The sequence below is a fragment of the Dermochelys coriacea genome, chromosome 7 (assembly GCF_009764565.3).
Source record: "Dermochelys coriacea isolate rDerCor1 chromosome 7, rDerCor1.pri.v4, whole genome shotgun sequence".
Taxonomy (NCBI): Eukaryota; Metazoa; Chordata; order Testudines; family Dermochelyidae; genus Dermochelys; species Dermochelys coriacea.
The window spans coordinates 49,446,659-49,468,295 of record NC_050074.1 but is presented as its reverse complement, the minus strand read 5'-3'; the positions used below and the strand labels follow the sequence as shown (position 1 = coordinate 49,468,295).

The 21,637-nt window shown below is 46.5% G+C and overlaps 1 long non-coding RNA gene across 1 annotated transcript; it reads left to right on the top strand.

Moving 5' to 3' along the window:
• Window positions 1-1,793: 1,793 nt before the first annotated feature.
• Window positions 1,794-10,373, top strand: LOC122460947. Its single transcript, XR_006282592.1, has 3 exons — window positions 1,794-2,226; window positions 5,714-5,716; window positions 10,361-10,373. It is a non-coding gene; the product is annotated as an uncharacterized LOC122460947 (long non-coding RNA).
• The last annotated feature ends 11,264 nt before the right edge of the window (window positions 10,374-21,637 follow it).

The window sequence follows — 21,637 nt, the reverse complement described above, 5'->3', positions numbered from 1 at the left end:
GAGTACTTGTGGCACCTTAGAGACTAACAAATTTATTAGAGCATAAGCTTTCGTGAGCTACAGCTCACTTCATCGGATGCTCATCCGATGAAGTGAGCTGTAGCTCACGAAAGCTTATGCTCTAATAAATTTGTTAGTTTCTAAGGTGCCACAAGTACTCCTTTTCTTTTTGCGAATATAAATATATTATTCCTTAAATATTACCAATTCATAATCATTGTGAGATGTAAGTATCTCAACAAATTACGAGCTTTCTAGACACTTGTGATAAATGAAGGGGGGGTAGCTCCCTTTTATGGACACCCAGCCAGCCAGTTAGCTATAAAGTCCCTCTTGGTGGCTGTTCTCGACTTGCTTTACCATAAAGGATTAAAAAAGTCCCCCAGGTAAAGGAATGGGAATGGGCACCTGACCAAAAGAGCCAATGGGAAAGCTAGAACTTTTTAAAATTGGGAAAAAAACTTTCCCTTTGTCTATCTGTCTATTGTTCTCCAGAGAGAGAAGACACAGAGCAGCAATGCTGTAAGAAGCTTTAAACCAGGTAAGAAAAATCATCAAATCATACCTCGAAACTACTTATCTGAAACCACAGGTATGTAACTAGATCAGGGAATGTCTAGGAAGACTCAGTTAGGTTTATCTCTTTTATTTCTTTATGGTTTGTGGACTCCTCTGTGCTAACCCCACATGCTTTTGTTTTGCTTGTAACCTTTAAGCCTGACTTCAAGAAAACCATTCTTGATGCTTAATTATTATATTTGCTGTTTTTTAAAATCTAGCAATAGCTTACATTCCAGATGTATTTTCTTTCTTTTTGTTTTTTAATAACCTGTTGCCCTTTGTAGTTAAACGTCCATCACCATACATCATTAAACCTCTTTTTTTAAGATCAGGATTGGTCCTAAGAGGTTTGTGCATATGTTGTTTAATTAACTGATGGCAACAGCTGATTTCCTTTGTTTTCTTTCTCAGCTCTTCCCCGGAGGGGTGTGTGAAAAGGCTTGAGGGTAACCCACAGGGAGGAATTCCCAAGTGTGCCTTCCTGGGTTCAAAGGCATTTTTTGCATTTAGGTGGTATCAGCATCTACCTATCCAAGGTCAGAGAGAAGCTGTAACCTTGGGAGTTTAATACCACCTGGAGTGGCCAGTATTAATTTTTAGAATCCTTGCGGACCCCCACCTTCTGTACTCAAAGTGCCAGAGTGGGGAATCAGCCTTGAAATGGTGGCAGAGGGGTGGGATCATTTTGAAACAGAAGCACAGACCTCAGGATTTTAAAAGGACACAATATTCCTTTTGGCAGCCTGCAAAGCCAGGGAGGTCTTTCTTTTCTTTTCTTTTTTTTCTTTTCTTTTCTTTTCTTTGCTGCCTAAGAGAGAACAGGCATGCAAAGGGTTAAGCCTGCCACGCCAGGGACTCCAACAAGCAATTTATTTATTTTTTTCTTTTATAGCTTTATGGCAACGAAATAGCTAGGCTAGAGTAAGGAAGCCCTGTGCATTAGGTTGAAGTCGGGCACCGAAACCCTAGAGAAACCAATCGTCCTAAAGCAGCATGCCATGGATAAGAGAGACCCAGATCAAGCCCAGACAGCCAGCTCCAGGACGGCAATACAGGGAGGGGATGAAGGAACCGAGACTTCCCAGGAGGGAAGGGTCAGCCCTCCCCGAACCGAGATCCCAGTGCCAGGATGGAGAAATGCCCTTAACTCAGACCAAGTTCTATCGGAGGAAGAAAGGAATTTCTTCCTAGAGGCAAAGCACTTGGAGGCGGAAGCAGAGGAGAGGAGATAGGCGAAGTGCTTGGAAGTGGACCTGAAGCACTTAGAGACGGAAAAGGCTAAGCTGGATCAATCAGGTAGCCCTAACAATCTTTCTCCAAGTACCGCTTCTCATTCCAAGGTAGGTGATGATACAGAGGCCTTCTTAGAAAATTCTGAAAGGGCCTGCTTTGGGTACAGCATCCCTACAGACCAGTATATGGTGGAGCTGAGGCCACAACTCAGTGGATCCTTAGCAGAGGTAGCAGCTGAAATGCCTAAAGAAGAGTACGAACTTTTTAAACAAAAGGCCAGAATTAGGAGGGGCTAACACCGGAGCATGCCCGTCGGCAGTTTAGAGCCCTAAAGTGGAAACCAGACGTGGCATTTTCCCGACACGCCTACCACATTGTAAAGAATTGGGATGCCTGGATATTAGGAGCAAACGTTAAGTCTCTGGTAGATCTGTCTCTCCTCATACAAATGGAGCAGTTCTTAGAGGGTGTTTCTGAAGAAATAGAAAGGTACATCCTAGATGGGAAGCCCAAAACTGTAATCGAGGCTGGGGAGATCGGAGCCAAATGGGTGGAGGTGGCGGAGAACAAGAAAGCTAGTAGCAGTTGGTGAGGATACCAGAAGGGGCAACCCAAGATGACACCCCACCATCAGAGTCAGCCCAAGACCCCACCTCACAAGGAGGAGCCCTCCACACAGCCAGAGAAACCCCAGATGCCCTCTCATCACACCATCCCACTCTCCAACCACCCACCTTGCTCCAGCCCACAGTCAGCTGGCAATTCTTCAAAAGTAACGAGCTGGGGCATGTGAAAGCCAACTGCCCCAAGAGCACCAGCCGACTGCAACTCATCACTCCGGGGACCCACTGAGAGCCTTCAGGCCCAGATGCCTTGCAAATACCCCAGAGCAAAGGGAAAGTGTGAGTGTGAGCGGGAGGAAGGTTACTGAGTGGAGAGACACTGGAGCACAGGTGTCAGCTACCCACCAGACCCTGATTCTTCCGGGCCCCCACCTTCTGCATTCAAAGTGCCAGAATGGGGAATCAGCCTTGACAACACCTTACTTGTTACTCTTAATGGATAAATATCCTGCAAGACGTGTTTGGTGCAGTGAGTTTGCCAGGTTTGCAAACAGGGAACCCTTTGCCCGAGAGCCTTGGGGTTACTCAAGCAGTTCCTTCGAACCTCCTCAGTGCACAAGTTACTCTGACTGAGACTCAGACACCACCCTTCGATTCAGAGGGCCAAATTCAGGAGTGATGTGGTGTAAATTAGCCTCCCATAAACTCACTCAAACTCCCTTAGTCCTCAGGAAATGGGGCTAAGGAAATCCAAGTACAAAGGAGTGAACAGAGCCATTCTCCATTGTCCTAATGCTGCTGGTGACACAAGGGGAACTTAAAAGCAAAAAATCTATTGCCTGAGGAGGCAGGGAGGAAGGGACTTGGCCAGCACGCAGTGCGCTCTGGCTAGTCTCAGCTTCCTACAGTCTCCCTGGGTGTTATGAGCAGCCTCAACATAAATTCGAGCAGCTCAGTGGCTGCTATAATTTCCAGAGTGGTATAGGACAGGCTCAGAAGATGGAAGGAGGAAAGGTGGGTTAAGGCCAACATTGTCCCACTCTCAGCTCATGCATCAAGTGTAGGAAAGAGTGTGACACAGAATCAAGCCACAGATGTCTGAATTTCACCACCTCAGGTGACCCGCTGGGGAGGGTGTTACAGGGCCCCTCCGTGCCTGCTGCACAGCAGCTGGCAGACTATCAGTGCAACAAGCAGAGAGCTTACACCACAGCTGCACCAGCTTGTGGTTTCTGGCTCTGGTTCAAGCCCAGGTGTGTCAGCCAAGCTGGTGGCAATCACACGTACACACTAGCTCCAGGAAGGAGGGAACCAGCTCCTCAAATGGTTTCTAGGAGTGGAGGGAGCTGTGCTGATTTACATGGGCTGTGGATCACACCCTGACACTCCAGGTCAGTGCAGTTTACACACTGAGAGGAGTAGAATTTACTTTAGATTCACTTAACCCATCAGTTTTCACAATGGAAAGTGATAAATAGTAAGAACCCCCAGGGATTTGTACTGGGCCCAGAGCTGTTCACCAGATTCATCAGTGATCTGGAAAAGGGGGTAAACAACAAGGTGGAAAAGTTTGCAGATGACACTGAATTACTCAAGATAGTTAAGTCCAGCGCTGACTGCAAAGAGTTTCAGAAAAATCTCACAAAACTGGGTGACAGGGCAACAAAATGGCAGTCGAATTTCATTGTTTAAAAGTAAAGCACATTGAAAAACATAAGCCCAACTACACACACAAAATGATGGGGTCTAAATTAGCTGTTCCCACTCAAGAAAGAGATCTTGAAGTCATCGTGGATAGTTCTCTGAAAACATCCACTCAATGTGCAGCAGCAGTCAAAAAAGCTAACCAGAATGTTGGGAATTATTAGGAAAGGGATAGATAATAAGACAGTAAATATTGTAATGCCACTATATAAATCCATGGTATACCCACAATTTGAATAATGAATGCAGTTGTGGTTTCCCCATCTCAAAAAAAGATACACTAGAATTAGAGAAGGGCATCAAAAATGATGAGGGGTATGGGACCGCTTCCATATGAGGCGAGATTAAAAAGTCTGGGACTGTTGAGCTTAGAAAAGAGATGATTAAGGAGGGATATGACAGAGGCCTATAAGATCATGAATGTTGTGGAGAAAGTGAACAAGGAAGTATTATTTACCCCTTCACATAAAGCACACTAACCAGGGGTCACCCAATAAAATTAATAGGCAGCAAGTTTAAAACAAACGAAAGAAAGGACTTCTTCACACAACGCACAGTCAGCCCATGGAACTTGTTGCCAGGGGATATTATGAAGACCAGAACTATAATGGGGTTCAAAAAAGAATTAGATAAGTTCCTGGAGGACAGGTACATCCATGGCTGCTAGCCAAGATGGGCAGGGACGCTACCCTATGCTCTGGGTGTGCCTAGCTTCTGACAGCCAGAACCTAGGACTGGATGAGAATGGATCACTCCATAACTGTCTTCTGAAGCACCTGGCATTGGCCACTGTCAGAAGACAGGATAGTGGGCTAGATGACCTTCAGTCTGACCCAGTATGGCCGTTCTTATGTTCTATGAACTTGGCCAGTTGTCTGTAATCACAACCCTCAGTACTACCACTGATGATCTATGTCTTCTCGGATGGAAGCAGGGCTGGGGAATTTTGAGGAGAGACTGGATGAGGAAAGTGGTCAGTGGAAACATGTGACTCAAAGAACCAGGCAGAGAAAAAGACGGGCTAGTGAAGGAGAAATAGAGCTTAGGAACAGGTTTGCAGAGTTGGAAAATGAAGAAGGGGCTCTGCAGGTAGTCGCTGAAGGTGGAAGGGTAAGGAAGAAGAGAAGAGAGGCTAGCCCTATAGAAAAAGGGGAAGAGTCAAGGGAGACTACACCAATTATGAGCCCCAGGAGGATACAGGATGGGTTGAAGAGAATTGTAAGGGAAAATAGGAATGGAAAGAACTTGCAGCCAGAGGGAACAGGGGAGAGACTGGAGAATAGCACTGTCACCAGGAAAAGGCAGGTCTATGTGATCGGGGACTCTTTATTGAGAAGAATAGACAGGCCTGTAACTAGAGCTGATCCTGAGAATAGAAGGGTGTGCTGTCTTCCGGGTGCTAAGATAAGGGATGTAGACCTGAGGTTGAAAAGGATCCTCAAGGGAGCGGGAAAGAATCCCCTAATTATCCTTCATGTGGGAACAAATGATACAGCCAGATTCTCGCTGGAAAGTATCAAGGGAGACTATGCTAGGCTGGGGAAGACGCTTAAGGAAATTGAGGCTCAGGTGATCTTTAGCGGGATCCTTCCTGTTCCTAGAGAAGGGCAACAAAGGTGTGACAAGATTATGACTGTCAACAGATGGCTTAGGCAGTGGTGCTATAAGGAGGGCTTTGGGATGTATGGCCACTGGGAGGCATTCACGGACAGAGGTCAGTTCTCTCGGGATGGACTTCATCTGAGTAGGGAAGGAAATAGACTTCTAGGATCGAGGCTGGCACAACTGATAAAGAGAGCTTTAAACTAGGAATTGGGGGGAGATGGATGGGAGATGTCCGGAAAATCTCCACGCCAGATTTTAGCATTGAGAGGGAAGAAGATGAAGTAAGAAAGGATACAGCCATGGGTAGGAGAATGTATATAAGGAGCGAGGGCGGTGTGGATACTAGTCTAATAGGTTATAATGGCTGTAGAATGACTGTGCCTAATAGGGTACAAAATGTGAGCGAGGCCAAACAGCAAAAATTAAGATGTTTATACACCAATGCGAGGAGTCTAGGTAACAAAATGGAGGAACTAGAGCTACTGGTGCAGGAAGTGAAACCAGATATTATAGGGATAACAGAAACATGGTGGAATAGTAGTCATGACTGGACTACAGGTATTGAAGGGTATGTGCTGTTTAGGAAAGACAGAAACAAAGGTAAAGGGGGTGGAGTAGCATTGTATATCAACGATGAGTTAGAATGTAAAGAAATAAGAAGCGATGCAATGGATAAGACAGAGTCTGTCTGGGCAAAAATTACATTGGGGAAGAAAACTAGTAAAGCCTCTCCTATGATAGTGCTTGGGGTGTGCTATAGACCTCCGGGATCTAATTTGGTTATGGATAGAGCCCTTTTTGATGTCTTTAATAAAGTAAATACTAATGGAAACTGCGTGATCATGGGAGACTTTAACTTCCCAGATATAGACTGGAGGACCAGTGCTAGTAATAATAATAGGGCTCAGATTTTCCTAGATGCGATAGCTGATGGATTCCTTCAACAAGTAGTTGCTGAACTGACTAGAGGGGATGCCATTTTAGATTTAATTTTGGTGAGTAGCGAGGACCTCATAGAAGAAATGGTTGTAGGGGACAATCTTGGCTCAAGTGATCATGAGCTAATTCAGTTCAAACTAAATGGAAGGATTAACATAAATAAATCTGCAACTAGGGTTTTTGATTTCAAAAGGGCTGACTTTCAAAAATTAAGGCAATTAGTTAGGGAAGTGGATTGGACTGAAGAACTTATGGATCTAAAGGCAGTTGAGGCCTGGGATTACTTTAAATCAAAACTGCAGAAGCTATCGGAAGCCTGTATCCCAAGAAAGGGGAAAAAATTCATAGGAAGGAGTTGTAGACCAAGCTGGATGAGCAAGCATCTTAGAGAGGTGATTATGAAGAAGCAGAAAGCATACAGGGAGTGGAAGATGGGAGGGATCAGCAAGGAAACCTACCTAATTGAGGTCAGAAGATGTAGGGATAAAGTCAGAGAGGCTAAAAGTCGAGTAGAGTTGGACCTTGCAAAGGGAATTAAAACCAATAGTAAAAGGTTCTATAGCCATATAAATAAGAAGAAAACTAAGAAGGAAGAAGTGGGGCCGCTTAACACTGAGGATGGAGCGGAGGTTAAAGATAATCTAGGCATGGCCCAATATCTAAACAAATACTTTGCCTCAGTCTTTAATAAGGCTAAAGAGGATCTTGGGGATAATGGTAGCATGACAAATGGGAAGGAGGATATAGAGGTAGATATTACCATATCAGAGGTAGAAGCGAAACTGAAACAGCTTAATGGGACTAAATCGGGGGGCCCAGATAATCTTCATCCAAGAATATTAAAGGAATTGGCACCTGAAATTGCAAGCCCATTAGCAAGAATTTTTAATGAATCTGTAAACTCAGGAATAGTACCGAATGATTGGAGAATTGCTAATATAGTTCCTATTTTTAAGAAAGGAAAAAAAAGTGATCCAGGTAACTACAGGCCAGTTAGTTTGACATCTGTAGTATGCAAGGTCCTGGAAAAAATTTTGAAGGAGAAATTAGTTAAGGACATTGAAGTCAATGGTAAATGGGACAAAATACAACATGGTTTTACAAAAGGTAGATCGTGCCAAACCAACCTAATCTCCTTTTTTGAAAAAGTAACAGATATTTTAGATAAAGGAAATGCAGTGGATCTAATTTACCTAGATTTCAGTAAGGCATTTGATACCGTGCCACATGGGGAATTATTAGTTAAATTGGAGAAGATGGGGATCAATATGAACATCAGAAGGTGGATAAGGAATTGGTTAAAGGGGAGACTGCAACGGGTCCTACTGAAAGGCGAACTGTCAGGTTGGAGGGAGGTTACCAGTGGAGTTCCTCAGGGATCGGTTTTGGGACCAATCTTATTTAATCTTTTTGTTACTGACCTTGGCACAAAAAGTGGGAGTGTGCTAATAAAGTTTGCAGATGATACAAAGCTGGGAGGTATTGCCAATTCGGAGAAGGATCGGGATATTATACAGGAGGATCTGGATGACCTTGTAAACTGGAGTAATAGTAATAGGATGAAATTTAATAGTGAGAAGTGTAAGGTTATGCATTTAGGGATTAATAACAAGAATTTTAGTTATAAGCTGGGGACGCATCAATTAGAAGTAACGGAAGAGGAGAAGGACCTTGGAGTATTGGTTGATCATAGGATGACTATGAGCTGCCAATGTGATATGGCTGTGAAAAAAGCTAATGCAGTTTTGGGATGCATCAGGAGAGGCATTTCCAGTAGGGATAAGGAGGTTTTAGTACCATTATACAAGGCACTGGTGAGACCTCACCTAGAATACTGTGTGCAGTTCTGGTCTCCCATGTTTAAAAAGGATGAATTCAAACTGGAGCAGGTACAGAGAAGGGCTACTAGGATGATCCGAGGAATGGAAAACTTGTCTTATGAAAGGAGACTTAAGGAGCTTGGCTTGTTTAGCCTAACTAAAAGAAGGTTGAGGGGAGATATGATTGCTCTCTATAAATATATCAGAGGGATAAATATAGGAGAGGGAGAGGAATTATTTCAGCTCAGCACCAATGTGGACACAAGAACAAATGGGTATAAACTGGCCACCAGGAAGTTTAGACTTGAAATCAGACGAAGGTTTTTAACCATCAGAGGAGTGAAGTTTTGGAATAACCTTCCAAGGGAAGCAGTGGGGGCAAAAGATCTATCTGGTTTTAATATTCTACTCGATAAGTTTATGGAGGAGATGGTATGATGGGATAATGGGATTTTGGTAAGTAACTGATCTTTAAATATTCAGGGTAAATAGGCCAAATCCCCTGAGATGGGATATTAGATGGATGGGATCTGAGTTACTATAGAAAATTCTTTCCTGGGTATCTGGCTGGTGAATCTTGCCCATATGCTCAGGGTTTAGCTGATTGCCATATTTGGGGTCGGGAAGGAATTTTCCTCCAGGGCAGATTGGAGAGGCCCTGGAGGTTTTTCGCCTTCCTCTGTAGCATGGGGCATGGTTGACTGGAGGGAGGCTTCTCTGCTCCTTGAAGTTTTGAACCATGATTTGAGGACTTCAATAGCTCAGACATGGGTGAGGTTTTTCATAGGAGTGGTGGGTGACATTCTGTGGCCTGCGCTGTGCAGGAGGTCGGACTAGATGATCAGAGTGGTCCCTTCTGACCTTAGTATCTATGAATCTATGAATCTATGAATCTATGTCTGAGCCATTCTTCTTAATCATTGCTGAAGATGTCTTTCCATGGCTCACTCTCAGGTCAATAAAGTAGCACCAAGGGGCTGGCCAGCCTCTTTCTTCCTTCAGATGGCCTTATTGTCAGCCTCAGGCAGGCTGGGGTAGTAGTTAGAGTAAAGCAAGCAAGACCAGCAGGTTCCCAAAGTTCAAAATCCTGGCACAGCCCCTTGTGCAGTGTGTGTGATATCAGGTATCATAAACCACTTGAGCTCCTCACACCAGCTCAGATGTGTAAAAGCAGGACTTGGAAACCAGCTGTTGTATCCGAGCTCGGCTTCCTGTGGAAGATGTGTTTTTCGCACGGTGAGCCGCTGATTTGAATGGAAAGGCATTTCAGAGGAGTGTTTATGGGGCTCTGAAGATTTCCATCAGTGCAGGGCTGAGCAGGATGCATGTGTGAGGGCTCTACAGAAGCGTCTGATCTTTGGGATCCCTCCCTCTATGTGTCTTTAAATGACACAATAAGGAACAGTTGGCAGGTCTAAAGGCCTGGCTCAGCTTGTGTCCACTGAGATATGCTAGCAGTAAGCATGCACCAGGGGCCAGGCCCAGGTCAAGTGAATCATAGAATTATAGGCCTGGAAGGGACCTCAAGAGGCCATCTAGTCCAGTCCCCTGCACTCATGGCAGCACTGAGTACTACCTAGACCATCCCTGACAGGTGTTTGTAAACTTGTAAACAGATTATAACCTTGCCAGGTCATAAACTTCAGACCTGCCAGGATTTGGATTCGTTGCTACTCCTTGTGTGCGTATTGGCAGGGGAGAGAACTCCAGCCAGTCTGTCAAGTTGCCTCTGACGGGACGGAGAGAGAGAGAGCAGGAGTGGAGGCCCATAATCCCAGATCTGGTTTTCATTATCACGACTACTGCACGGTTACCATGGCAACGCGCAAGGCCGTTATCTTTCATTACTGTGCAGCGCGTATCTGTGCGTGTGTCCAGGAAGCGGAGGGCCAGAGGCGGTCGGAAATCCAAATCCAAATTTCAGGTGGGACTGAGGGGGGGAAGAAGGGGGAGAGTTACCTCCGCCATCCGTACTATTCAGTTTGAATTAGTTTCCAGCTTGATGGAAAACACAGATTCTCAGTCAGTCAGTTTAGTTGGGGAGAAATTGTATTTGTATCCCTTAAAAAGCAAACCTAATTCCAAGTCAACAATTGTGCAATCGCAGTCCAGAAACCAGAGCTGGATGTTGGAAAAGCGGAACTGCGGTGAGGGTCCTGAGAGATACACCTTCCCCCCACCATTCACCACAGCAACACACCTCTGAAATTACAACCAACTCCCGCCATCCCCTCTCAGAAAGGCCTTAAACTGCAGCCAAATTAGAAAAGGTGGCACAGAGTGGGACTCATTTGAGACGCAAGCATTCTAGTTAGCAGAGCCTGACTATCATTTTCATCCGGCTGAGACTGCTGTGGAAGCCTGTGGAACTCAAAAATAGAAAAGGCATTAAATTGGCACAAGGATCTTCTTCTGGGTATGTGTTTATATGGTGCTGAGCACAATGGGGCCCGGATCGCGGCTTGGAGCCCTTAGGCGCTAGCACAATACTAATAGCAGGGATCCTATGGGAAAAAGGGTATATGAGTGGGTAATTAAAGACTATCATAAATCTGCTTGGAAGGAATTATCGGTAAATGTCCATCTCACCAAACATGCACAAACTGACAAACAGTTAATAATCAAAATTTACAGATAGGCAAAATAAGTAAAATGCTGTTTGAGAAATTATTAGAGTTTCATTTATGGATATCTACCTTGGATATTTTGATAAGTGATATTGAATCCCCCTTCCCCCAGCAATTTTGCATAACTGTGAAAATGTAAATTGATAGAAATCTAAAGAAATGCTTAAAAATAAACACTGATTATCTGCCAGAATTATACAATAATAAAACCAAATTCTGCCAAGCCAAATTATAATGCACATGCGCAAGAGGGTTCAATTAAGGTTGCACGGACATCTTAATTCTGGCATTTCCTAATATTTGAGTGCTTGACTTTAGGACCTTAACTGTACTTTAAATGTACTTTATTCAGGATATAATATTAGGGCAGTTAGTTCATCTCCTCCCTCCGTCAGCACAGGAATGTTCCCTATAAGATAGTATCCAGTGCTTTTTTCCATCTCAGTGTGATCAACTTCATTTTTTTCCCTTGGGAGATGCTTCCCCAAACAAATAGATCTCACCATTAGGACACTTTGGCAGAAATAAAACAGAAAGGTGGAGACGGTGAGCTTTACTGTGACTGTGGAGGCCCAGGGGAATTTACAGAGAGGCTGTCAAAGATGGAAGGCCTAAAAGTAGACTTAGGATGGTGCATGTGTGGTGACTCCATAGAAGGGATTGAACCAGAGACCTCTAGAGCAGGAGGCCCCAAACTTTTTGCCAGGATGACCCCATTTTAATTAATTAGTTCTTCTCAGGACCCCAGACAGCATGGAGCATGCCATTTCATAGAGCAAAATGGCCTCCTCTGCACAGCACAACCTCATATCTACAACGCGTGCAAAGTCATGCTGTGCGTAGGATGTCATTTTGTAGAGAAAATGGCATCCTCCATGCATCGAGACCTTGCACATGCCAAACATGCAAGGTCATGATGGAGCAAAATGGCGTCCTCCACACACAGGGGATCACCGCAATCCCATCTGCTGGTGGTGCAACCCCATTGGAGATGCGACCCACAGTTAGAGTTCAAAGCATGAGCTGCTATAGTTTGAGCTGAATTGCTAAGACCCTTTAATTGCTGCTGTAGAAGACTCCTACACTCTGCAGACTGAGCATACATTCAATTGTAATGCACACTCCCCAGTGAGTTGTTACATGTGCAGTTGTGAAATTGTGGTGCCTTTGTTTTGTGTGCTTCCCCTTTAAATCGCTAAGAACTCTGCCTGCATGCAGAGGAGCAGCCATGTTGCTCTCAGAGTTGCTGCAACCTGTTACATAAGAGTTGCACAGTTTGTGCTCTCTTTCAGAGACTTCAGTTTGGTTCTTTCTTCCTGCTACTTTTTGTCACTGAAAATCACATTGAAAGCAGGTGTCTGCTCTTTGTGTGGGAAAAACAGCAGCTCTTGGATGGACATACCATCTGGCTTATCTTCTGGGGAGTAGCTAGCAGGGTTTGGAGCCAATCTCAAGTGTTCAAAAATCCTAAGTCAGATCCCCCCAAAAAACCATAAGATTTTAAGGATATTAAATATAGGCTTCTTTTGATTTCTCTTCTGGTTTCAGAGACATTAGGGGGCACGTTTTCAAGCTTTTCTCTGCAGCCCTGAGGGCCAGAAACTTACTTAAAAAAAAGAGAAGCCAAAATTTCCAGCAATAACGTGATTCTAGAAGTTATAGCCTTTAGGTAAACCTCTGAAGTTTTGAGACTCACAAGAGTTAGCTACATGAAACTGGATTCCCACCAAAGGCTAGTCCCCACTTCCTTGTGAGAGTAGAGTGGGGGAATGACATAGCCTGAAACCCAGACCTCGAGGGCCCAGTCCTTGTATTACACATGCAGATGGACATGGGTGTGACAGCAAAACAAATGCAGCCGCTGGTGAGAATGAGTTATATGTAACCCTCTGTGCCTGATCCACAGAGGCCAGGAGTCTATTACAGATCCCAGCTAAAGAGCCTGGCTCTTTAGCTCAAGCTATAAATACATGTGCTTTTAGCTCTGAGCCCCTTGGGTATTGTACCTGTTCCTTTCCACTCTGCTTTGGAGCTCATTATCTTTTCCTGTGTCTCTTTCAGTCTATTTTCCCTTCAGTACCATTATTCTATACTGTGTAATCATTGTTTGCCTGCATGGGTTCAAATCCAGCCAGCTAAGAGCTGGTTAATTCCCTTCTCATTCTCAGAAACATCCACAGAGTCCACTTCTTCCAAACATGGCAGCTACATGAGGCAGCGACCTCTCAGGCTCTTGTGACATGAAGAAGGGCGGCTGGGAGCTTCTGTCTTCTACACGTTCGTCCCCCACAAGAACAAAGGGACAGTCGCCTAAATAGAGTGATGAGAAATTTAATATTGACCACAGGAAATACTTTATCAAACAACACACCATTAGACTGTGGAACTCACGGCCACAGGAAGGCATGGAAGCTAAGAATTTAGCAAGATTTGAAGAGAGGGACTGAATGTTTCTATGGCTCATGATAATATCCAGAGTTAGAATAGCCAGTGCTAATGAGTTTTGTCAAAGGGATATCAAACTTCATGTCTTAAACCAATTGCTAATTTGATGAGACTTAATGTAGGGGGCAGATTATCCCACCTTTGCTACTGTGGGGTTCTGACACAGTCCTCTGAAATACCTGGTGCCAGCACTATCAGAGACAGGATATGAGCTGGGTGGGCATTGGTTCTAAGCCAGTCTGGCAAGTCTTGTTCCTAACCCTCCCTGCTGCAGACTGTGTGTGTGTGTGTATCCACATAGAATCATAGAAGATTAGGGTTTGAAGAGACCTCAGGAGGTCATCTAGTCCAACCCCCTGCTCAAAGCAGGGTCAACATCAACTAAATCAACCCAGCCAGGGCTTTGTCAAGCCAGGCATTTAAAACCTCTAAGGATGGAGATTCCACTACTTTCCTAGGTAACCCATTTCAGTGCTTCATCACCCTTCTAGTGAATTAGTGTTTCGTAATATCCAATCTAGACCTCTCCCACTGCAACTTGAGACCATTGCTCCTTGTTCTGTCATCTGCCACCACTGAGAACAGCCAAGCTCCATCCTCTTTGGAACCCCCCTTCAGGTAGTTGAAGGCTGTTACCAAATCCCTCTCACCCTTCTCTTCTGCAGACTAAACAAGCCCAGTTCCCTCAGCCTCTCCTCATAAGTCATGTGCCCCAGCTCCCTCATCATTTTCACTGCCCTCCGCCGGACTCTCTCCAATTTGTCCACATCCTTTCTGTAGTGGGGGGCCCAAAACTGGACACAATACTCCAGATGTGGCCTCACCAGTGCCGAATAGAGGGAAATAATCACTTCCCTTGACCTGCTGGCAATGCTCCTACTAATGCAGCCCAATATGCCATTAGCCTTCTTGGCGACAAGGGCACACTGCTGACTCATATCCAGCTTCTCATCCACTGTAATCCCCAGGTCCTTTTCTGCAGAACTGCCGCTTAGCCAGCTTGAAGCAGTGCCTGGGATTCTTCCGTCCTAAGTGCAGGACTCTACACTTGTCTTCGCTGAACCTCATCAGATTTCTTTTGGCCCAATCCTCCAATTTGTCTAGGTCACTCTGGACCCTATCCCTACCCTCCAGCATATCTACCTCTCCCCCCAGCTCAGTGTCATCTGCGAACTTGCTGAGGGTGCAATTAATCCTATCATCCAAATGATTAATAAAGATATTGAACAAAACTGGCCCCAGGACCGACCCCTGGAGCACTCTGCTTGGTGCCACGTGCATGTGGGAGGATGGACGTGTAGTTAAGTGGAAGCCATGTGGTTAATCTGTTGGGGCAGCAACTGTCCTTTAGTACTCTGTCTGTACAGCGCCTAGCACAGGGAGAACTGGTCCATGACCAGGGCACTATCGTAAAACAAGTAATAAATAGTAATAAGTCCTATCGCTGTACAGCTCTGCTCCAACACTCAGCCCAGTCAGAGGGTGGCTCTTGCTGAAGGTTTCCTGGTATGTGCAAATGCCAGTGCTCGTGTGAGACCACAGCTGGGTGCATGCACATACTGGTTTGTAGGGGTCTCTTGCTCAATATAATTGTGGCTGAGAGGTCATGACATTGGATTTGAAATCTCTAAGCATTTCCCTGACTCAGAGCTGTCTAATTCCTCTATTTCCTTTTCCTCCAAGATGTCATGTGTGCTCACCTCTGCGAAACGGACGTGAACAGCCCCTGCCATGCAGCACCGGTGGGGTTTGGCCTGGAACTTGTAGACACTCATGACCAAACCCTTCCTCCTGCAGCCTGCGTGTGTGTGTGGGAAGGATGGTGTGTGGTCACAGGAAGCCTGGGAATCAGGGGATGTGGGTTCAGCTCTGTTGCAGACTTGCTGTGCAACCTTGACAATGGTTAGGCGCTGGCGTGCTGAAACCACTGCCCATCATACTCACTGCTCCCGGTGGTCTCTTGTCCTACACTTAGATAGGCAGATCTCTGAGGTGAGAGCCAGCACTTGGTTCTGTGTTTGTACAGCACCTGGCGCAGTGGGGTCCTGGCCACGATTGGGGCTCTTGGGCACTATCATAATATAAATACTTAATAATCATCATCATTAATAACAGCCTGAAACTCTCCTCCTCTAAATGGGGTTAGTGCTGGCCAATCTCACTGAGCGTTGTGTGGAGATCACTGATGCATGTGAGGCAGTAGGACACTGGTGATGGCAGCAACAGGAGCTAGATGGGGGACAGTCATGTCACAGAGGCCTGCCAACTTTGACTCAGGCCGACCATGTGCCTGGAAAAGGCAGCACACAGTTCAATCTGCCCTGCTGCTGATCCTCGCAGGGAGGGGAGGATGTTATCTGGAGGCAACTGTTTTTTTCAAGTGCCGATTTGTTCCAAGAGGGCATTCAAGGGAAGCAGATGGAGCTAGTGGATAGGGCATGGAAACCAGCCGTGCGTTTTAGACCCCACTTGATTGCCAGGTAGTGCTGGGCAAATTGCTTCAATTGTGTGCACCTAATTTATAATTGTGGGAAGCAATCCTTACTGGTCTTGGTGACACCACCTCAAGGGCTAGGCACAAAGGGAGCCTGGTCTATGACAGGGTGCTAATGCCATACAAACTAGCAACTTTGGAGCTTCTCCGAAGGCCCTTTGCCCAGGGGTTCATTTCAGCCCCAGATTAATGAATTCAAAACTGCGTAGGGGACTGATTCTCCTTTTGTTTACAAGGGTGTAAATCAGGAGTAGACCCACTGGTGTCAATGAGGTTATCCTGGTGCTAGGCAGGGGATGAGTCAGGAGCCCTGTGTGTGGGTGATGTCCTGCTGTAGGTAGGGCCTCAGGCGTTTAGAACTGATGTCCACAAGCCAGGCCGGCCAGCCACCTTTTATTCTTAATTTGCCTAAGCATGGACACAGGACACCTTCCCCCCACAGCTCATCCAGAGTGAAATTCACTGTGTGCAGCAGGCCCGCAGTCTAGCCCTTCGGTGGTGTCTGGGCTCTGTGCTGGCTCTTTGCACCGAGGTGAATTTCAGCCCAGCTCTTCGACTGGTGTCTTCCCCACCCTGTGATTGCATGCACACGATTTGCATTACACACCTCTGCAAACTGATTCCTCCTGGCACAGCTTCTGCAGGCCTTCTCACAGCCCGGGCATTTATTTCTGGGGTGTTTAGTACCACATCCTTCCCCGCCTCTCTTTTTACCTAGGGCTTATTGGTTCTTTTCATTTTCCATGACCTGCACTCTTCTTAGCAACCACTTTATAAATGACACTTATCCAATAAGAAGTAGGTGGGGTGTTATGGATGAGCCAGTAACTCCTGCAGTTCTTTAGCTGTCTCTTGCGTTAGTTAATATCAAGTCTGGATCTGTTATCGCTGCTTCCAGATGAGGTTATCAACCCCCCACAAACAATCCCCTCCATTATCAATGACTCAGCTCTTCAGATGCACAGGTTTTACTTTCAAGCGATGTTCCATGCGGATCTGCTCTCTTTGAGGCTAGGCGGAAGCGAGGAGTTGATGCCCTTCGGATGTTATTGTCTTTCCCAGTGTTTTTCAGATTCCTGTACAAACACACCCACCTCGTCTCTTTCAGCCTCCTCTGCAGAGGTTATTTCATGGCTTCTTTCCCCACCACAGTCAGGAGGAGGATGAAGCTTCTGTGGCTTTTTCTTTGACCCTGCAGCCATTACATTGATCAGGACTTCCTCCAGGGCAAAGCAATTTTTTCCCATGGGATTCATCTTCAAAGGGGCCTGCGCCTCCCCACGTTTTATTCCATGTTTAATCCCAACCTGAAACCAGAGGTAGCCAAGTTGGGCTACTTACAGTCATAAAGTTGAAGCCCAGAAGATACCACCAGATCATCTACTCTGACCTTCTCTAGCCAACTGGCCATGAAACACCGCCCCACCACCCCCACCCCCATCCCAAACTTGGTTATGCAGCAATTGAATTGCACAGCAAATAAAGTAGCACTGTTGCCACTGGAGGGGCTTCTGTGCAAACACAATAAAGACTTATTTTTGGACATGGGGTCCACCTAGGCCAGCCCAGCACCAGACGCTTCAGGGGAAGGGGCAAGAAACCTTGCAGTAGGTACTTATGGGATATCCATCCCCCAGGGAAAGTGCCTTCTTAGCTCCCCGTTAGTTACAGGTTGATTTATGCTTTGAAGCTGGAGGGTTTATGTCCATTCTAAAACTCGTATAACTTCCCCCTTACTTTTGACTTGTGAGACAGGCAGTGTGGCCTAGTGGATGGAGCCATCCCTGTGACTTGGGAGACCTGGGTTCTAATCCCAGCTCTACCGCTAGCTTTCTGATTGACCATAAGCAAGTCATGTTGCATCAGTTTCCCCCTTGGTGAAATGGGGATGCTAATCTCCTTGGTGAAGTGCTCTGAGCTCTACCGCTGAGAAGTGCTAGGAATTATTATTCTGTGTTTCTTCAGCACATTCATCTCCTCATGAAGATTATCAGTCTCAGCCACAGTTTAACACAAACAATGCCTGCTGCTCTCCATGATCCCAACAGAAGCCCTTGCCCACTCTGCAAACATCTGGATCTGGTCTGTAGCTGAATGCAAACACTAGATGCCCAGACAAGAGCATCTCAAACCTTGAAACATGCAAGAGATGAGCAACATATAGTGAGGCAGGTGTACGGGCTCTTGGAGATTGCAATGGGGTTGGAGTTTGTTTTAATGGGGGAAAATTTTCATCATGTGCTCCTGAAAATCCCATGCACCAGGCTTAATTTGGGTTTAACACAACCAGGTGTCTGGGAATTAGTTTGCCCACACAGGGCTTTGGAAGCTGTCAGAAGACACAACAACATGCTGCTTGCGTAACCACCCCCCCTTGGCTTGACAGTAGGATTGGAACCCGCAATCTACAAACAGGCACCTCTGTTGACCAAGCTAAGGACAAAGTACCTGGACCAGCACCTGTAACAGGCTGATTAAACTCTTCAATGGCCCAGGCACTAGTAGGGACAGAAACCGGCACTCTTCTAGTGTGAGCTACACAGACTAGTCTAATGAGTTGCTGCAGATGCCAACGCAGGCTTATTACTGTTTAATATTAATAGCACTGCAAAGTCACAAGGTGGGATGCTGATGTGAAAGAAATGCAGTTAGCACCCCAAAGACCATATAGACCGAGCCAGGCGTGTGTACAAATGCAATGGAGGAAACAAAGGCAGCAGCCAGGCAGGACAAGGGTGAAGACGAGTGAAATTCACCAGCACAAGAGTTGAGCATCGCTGATGTGCCACTTACACCCTTAGCTAAGTAGTGCCTACGCCTCGGGTTGTCTCTGCACAGGAGGCAAGGGGGGGGAGATTTTGCCCCAAATTCAGAAAACCCAGCAAGAGCAATCTGAGACCATTGCTCCTTGTTCTGTCATCTGCCACCATTGAGAACAGCCGAGCTGGAGAAGCCCAGTCATTTGGGTACTGGCCTGGCATGCAGGAGACCTGGTCCGTGCACCACCACCAACTCCATGTGTGAATGGGGGCCAGTTACTTAGCCAGGTTGCGTACATCTGCACAGACAAACAAAAAAGGGCTCCCAGCAGCAGGTCTGGCTGGCTCCAGTTTATGCTGTGGGGTAAAAGCAAATGCTTGGGATGGAAACTAGACCCTGTAATCCGGGGAGGGGCTCAGTGCTGGGACTCCAACCCAAGTGGCTACGCTGCCTAGCCCTGTGAGCCAGCTTCATAGATTCATAGATACTAAGGTCAGAAGGGACCATTCTGATCATCTAGTCCGACCTTCTGCGCAGCGCAGGCCACAGAATCTCACCCACCCACTCCTATGAAAAACCTCACCTATGTCTGAGCTATTGAAGTCCTTAAATCATGGTTTAAAGACTTCAAGGAGCAGAGAAGCCTCCCTCAAGTCAACCATGCCCCATGCTACAGAGGAAGGCGAAAAACCTCCAGGGCCTCTCCAATCTGCCCTGGAGGAAAATTCCTTCCCGACCCCAAATATGGCAATCAGCTAAACCCTGAGCATATGGGCAAGATTCACCAGCCAGATACCCAGGAAAGAATTTTCTATAGTAACTCAGATCCCATCCATCTAATATCCCGTCTCAGGGGATTAGTCCTATTTACCCTGAATATTTAAAGATCAAATACTTACCAAAATCCCATTATCCCATCATACCATCTCCTCCATAAACTTATCAAGTAGAATCTTAAAACCAGATAGATCTTTTGCCCCTACTGCTTCCCTTGGAAGGCTATTCCAAAACTTCACTCCTCTGATGGTTAAAAACCTTTATCTGATTTCAAGTCTAAACTTCCTGGTGGCCAGTTTATACCCATTTGTTCTTGTGTCCACATTGGTGCTGAGCTTAAATAATTCCTCTCTCTCTCCTGTATTTATCCCTCTGATATATTTATAGAGAGCAATCATATCTCCCCTCAACCTTCTTTTAGTTAGGCTAAACAAGCCAAGTTGACCCACATGGTGAGATTTGCCATCCAGGGGGTGTTTTTTCTGCATAGACATAACCCTGTGCCTCAGCCCATTAGAGAATAGGAGGCAGTGAGACACTTTAGCAGTGGGGAGGTACCTGTTCCAGGGAGCTGCATGTCTCTAGCCTGCACTAGTGGTGGGGAAACTTATTACAAAAGACTGAATATTTGTTTGCCCATAAGGGAATTAACAGGTTAAAGGTTGCAGGGGTGGCTTTGCCCTGCACAAGGGGCACTGTGATGCCCTGGGCGGGGCAGAAAGGTAGTACCCTGTACCTGCTCTACTTTGGGCATGGTCTGTTCCGCCCTCCCCCCAGAGCAGCAATATTGGCTCATGCATTGGGATGGGGTGGATCTACCCATAGGTGCATGGAGGCTGGGGGAATGATGGCTTCATACAGGCCATGTCCTTCTGTCCAGTTAGTCGCAGTGTTGGTAGCTGGCCTAAGGGGTGGCCTTTTCCCCTTTCTCCCCCTGCATGGCAGCACAAGGCCAGGAGCACCCAGGACACTTTGCTCATTTCCAGACTTAGGATTAGTGACTGAGGTTAGTGAGCCTCTGGCCTAGCCCACAGTGCCCACCTGTGACTCCAGACCTGTGGTGCCCCTCCCCTCTGCCGGACAGCTCACTGCTGATCCAGAGTCCCCCTGTTATTCCTGTCTTGGGTTCCCTCACTGTCACGGCACCTCTGCCAAAACCTGCAGCCCCCATTGTTCCAGTCCTTGGCTCTCACACACATAGCTCAGACAGTGCCCCTCAAGCCCAACCTGCAGCCCCCTGCTATCTTAGTCCTGCCCCCCTCCCCGGTGGGATCTAGTAACCCCCACCCCCTTTAACTAGGATCCATCTGGCCCTCCCCTCCCATCCACTATGGGAAGGGCAGGATGGTTGCACCCCTCCAGCTGAGAATCCCTGCACTACTGATTCCTATGTCCCATTGTATTTTAGTTCCTCCCAATTCCAAGTTCCCATCCATGATCCCTCACCCATGGAGCTTTGCACTCCCTGCAATCCCATCCACTATCCCTGCAAGCTGGGGGGTCCCCCGTATGCATGTCACTCTGGGACACACTCATTGCTGGAGCTGTCAGAGCAGGGGCATCTCCGCTCCCCCGTGGCAATCTTATGGTTCTTCGGGAAAATGCCAGATGAAAGAGCATCCTCCCTGCTCGAGTCATTAAGGGGCTCATTAGGTCACTTTGGGAGTCACCAAGGATAGACTAATAGCTCCTGACGGGGACACAAAGAGAGGTTGTAGGTTCTGGCTGGCCCTGACGATGGCAGGCAGTATAAGAGGGCCCCTAAAATTCATTAAAAACCCTTTCCAAAGCCAATCACTGGCCCCATGAAGGGTCCCACCACTATCATAGCAGATTCTGGCTGACCCCTCCAGGGTGGGAAATTTTGCAAGAGAGGGTATCTAAAAGGGGCAACTGAGTCTCACCTAGGAGGCTGTGTGGTTTTTCCCCCTGCTCTGGAGTCCATTCCACTCCTGTGCTCGACCTTCCCACCCGCATCTGCTCATGCTCTCAGGGTGGAGGGCCCTTCACAACAGGCTTTGTATCTCGGGGGTCAGGCTGCTTTTAGTTCAGCAACCTGAAAAATAGCTCCCATGTCCAACCTGCACTCCCTGCTGCTCCACTTCTTCC